The 3,648-nt window shown below is 33.4% G+C and overlaps 1 long non-coding RNA gene across 1 annotated transcript in view; it reads right to left on the bottom strand.

The window, feature by feature from the left end:
- The window catches only part of LOC121768268, a 1,113-nt gene extending 39 nt beyond the window's left edge, over positions 1-1,074 (bottom strand). Inside the window, exons 1-3 of the long non-coding RNA XR_006043336.1 lie at positions 952-1,074; positions 770-835; positions 1-246 (exon numbers count right to left, since the gene is read on the bottom strand). The exon at positions 1-246 is cut by the window's left edge and continues 39 nt beyond it. This is a non-coding gene — a long non-coding RNA (uncharacterized LOC121768268). The remainder of the gene's footprint in view (positions 247-769; positions 836-951) is intronic.
- Positions 1,075-3,648: the final 2,574 nt, after the last annotated feature.

The following is a 3,648-nucleotide window of genomic DNA, read 5'->3' as shown; positions in this document are numbered from 1 at the left end:
AGAACTTGTCCAGTGAGTCGCCAGCGGGCCGCTGCACGTGCCACAGCGGTCGCTGGGAATGGTCCAGAAGCTGCAAAAATTTCAATCAACACAAAACGAATTTAAAACACAAAAATACTGCAAAACCTGAAAATACATGGTTGGGTTGCCTCCCAACAAGCGCTTATTTTTCATCTTTAGCTTGACGTTCTTTGAAGTTCATGAGTTATCCCCTATCGCGGGAATTCCTTTGGGATGCTTTTGTACCTACAAATTCGCAATGTGAGCATAGAATAAAGAAAATTGTAGTAGGATACAACACATAATATTTTGCAATCCTCCAAACTTGAACAAAATCAAGGTGTAAAAATAATCACATGCAAGACCAAATACTCAACCTTGATTTAAAAATCATCCCCCATAAAGATCTCTATCCCCCCAAATTTGTAAGAATTTTCAACAATAGAACAAGATCATGCAAAACAATATAAGCTAAAAAATATACACAAGTCATGCAAGATAAAATAGCCTCACAATGCTATGAACATGAACTATGCGTATCAATCAAGTCAACGGGGTAATCAAATTTCATCCACAAAAGAAGCTAATTCAAGCACACCCAACAATAATCAATTCCAATAAATCCAACTCACAAAATTACCAACAAATTATCAAAAGTATATCATCCCCCATCAAACTCCAATTCAAACTACCAAAATATATACCAACAACAAAGTCATTCAAAGAAAGAATTCAAGATCAATGCTCAGAAATTTCAAGAAGAATGTACCTTGCGTTGGTTGACAATTGAGCACAAGAACAATTTGGTAGAATCCAAAGAATTTGAGAAGGTGATCTGAATTTGAAGTGTGGGTGTGTGAATAATGTGGAGAAAAATATAGATAAAGAGAGGGGAAGTTGATGCTAGGGTTAGAAAGAAAAAAAATGAAATAAGGAAAAGAGGAAACATACCTTAAATAAAATGTCGTGTCTGACTCGCCTCAGCGGTCCCTGACTGCAGTACAGCTGACCGCTGAGAATGGTTTGTCCTCACTGTTCTTCTTTCGGCGGGCCGCTGAGTTCAATGCAGCGGACTGCTGGCCCTGCTCCAAAAAAGTTTTTTTTAAAAAAAGAACGAAAATTTAAAAAATAAAATGAAAATTAAAACAAAGGTAAATAAAATAAAAATAAAACTAGAAACTACCAAAAACAAGAAAGCTATCAACATTGAACTTTATATCTCACCCATGCTCTACGGAGCTTATCAAGAGTTGCAGTAGAAGAGTGTGCAAACACAGAATTTGACAACAGACACATAAGATTGAACCCACAGAGATTGTACCTGATACGATTTCTCAATTTGAATCTTTTAGCTTTGCTTCTACTTTTCCTCCATGCATGACTTAATTGTGGATCCTTATCAAAATTAGTTTCGTCGGCAATACAATGAATTAAAATTAAAGGGAGAGAAGGTTTGAAAGAATTCACCAATTTTTCGAGTATAGACGAACTTAGTTCAAGTATCATATCATGTTTCTTCTCCCATGTTTCCCTTGAAGTTGTCAAAGCTTCCATAGCAGTGTCTAATTTGTGTTTGCTTTCAGACACCTCTTCTGCACGTTTCTTGCTTCTTTCTAAGAGCCCACTCATCAAGTCTTCAAGGCTCTCGTATTCCCATGTCCTTGCCCACATCAGAAGTCTACTAAAGCGAAATAACCTATTGATGCGTTCATTGCTTTTCCTCACTTACATAAAAACAAATTAAAAGAAAAATAAAATTAAATAATATTACACTCTAAATTAGTATAATAAACCTTTCTACAATATCAGCTTAAAGCAAGAATATTCCCCGGCAACGGCACCAAAAACTTGATGCACTATTTTTTAGCACTAAAACTACTCGCAATTATACAAGGTAGAAATAGTATAGCTAAAGTTCAGTACCGGGATATCGAACACGGGGAATATAATTGCAACTGGCTATTATATACTAAGCGTCAAATACTATCTTTGATACGCTCGGTTTTTGCACTATTTTAGGGCCTTTAATTTTTAATGGGAGTCATACTCTTTTTCATATTTTTATTGACATAGATGTTTCATATTTTTATTAGTGTGATGGTAGAACGTGTCGCAGAATTATTTCGCCTATTGACATAGATCAATTGTTGTAACACCCCATAGTTTGTATTTAGATTCACATACATACATATATATATATTATAGGGATGTATTCATATCCAAACGCTAAGTATAAGTGAAACACAAAACACATGCAATCCATTGGATTTTGTGATCTAACGGTTAGATTAATGTCACGTGTCATCTAATAATGTAGGTTTTTAGCCTAATAATGTACCTCGGCTAATAATGTAGCATTTTGGTTAAAAATGTACAGTTTTAGTCTAATAATGTAATATCTAGTCTAATAAAGTGCCTCGGCTAATAATGTAGATTTTTAGTATGATAATGTAACTAATCACAACCATCCAATCTAATGATCCAAGGATTGTGATTTGTTCTGTGTTTTACACTAAGATGTTGTAAGGACCCTAACACACCCCATTATCTTATAGGTATATATATATAGACTGCAGTAATTACTCCTCATTAAATCCTCCAACAAAAAAAAATCACCAAATATTCTATTACTATTCACAGTTTTATGTTCGCCAACTTAATACTAATTTAAAAATATTAATAATCACAGATAAATTTCAAGATCAATTAAATGCATTCCATATACTACTCATTTTATCTAGGGCTGGCAAAAATACCGAAATACCGCACTTACCGTACCGAAAAAATACTGAAAATACCGCATTTTCGGTATACCGCATTTTTCGGTACCGTATGATACTTTACCGTTAGATTAAGGTACGGCAAAGGTATGAATTTTGCATATACCGCATCATACCGCATTATACTGCAATTACGGTATATACCGCAAAATTACGATATATACGTAATTTTGCGGTATATACCGTTAATAATTATATATATTAATATATTTATTATTTATAAAATTATAATATTTAATATATTTATTATTTATAAAATTATAATATTTATATTTTCAAAACTAAAGAAAGATTAGTCATTAGACGCGTAATTCGTAAAGCATTATTCATTAACCCTAATTCTTAATCTCAGATTCTCAATTCTCCATTCACGCCGCAGCATCACTCCACCACCACCACTCCGCCGCACCACTTCGTCCACCGCCGTCCGCACCCTAATTGGTAAGTATTATACATAATTGATAGTGAATTTAATTTTTATCCCTTTTGGCAATTTTTTCTAATTCAATGGGTTGTTTGTTGGGATTTAGGAATGAATTAATGGGTGTGAAGTATATATGTGTTGTTGGTTGTTGCTGCTATAAACTTGTACAAAATTTCTCCTTTTGTACTTGATTTAATGATTCTTCAGTTTTATAGACAAGGTTTATTGAATGGAAGAGCAAAAAACTTTTTTTTTGTAGTTGTTTTAATGGCAGTGTGTGATTTATTTATTGTTTCTCCCATTTTAGTTATGCCTAGAGATATTTGTTGTTATAAATGTGCATTATTGTATACTTGGTAGCAATAGAATGAGCTTTTCTTGTGAAGTAACTAGTGATAATTTATAACTTCATTGGATCTATGTTTTAGACTTTGTAGGCACCAA

The sequence above is a fragment of the Salvia splendens genome, chromosome 15 (assembly GCF_004379255.2).
Source record: "Salvia splendens isolate huo1 chromosome 15, SspV2, whole genome shotgun sequence".
In the NCBI taxonomy this organism is placed as follows: Eukaryota; Viridiplantae; Streptophyta; class Magnoliopsida; order Lamiales; family Lamiaceae; genus Salvia; species Salvia splendens.
Note: the sequence above shows the minus strand (reverse complement) of the source record. Positions and strands in the feature narration are given on the sequence as shown.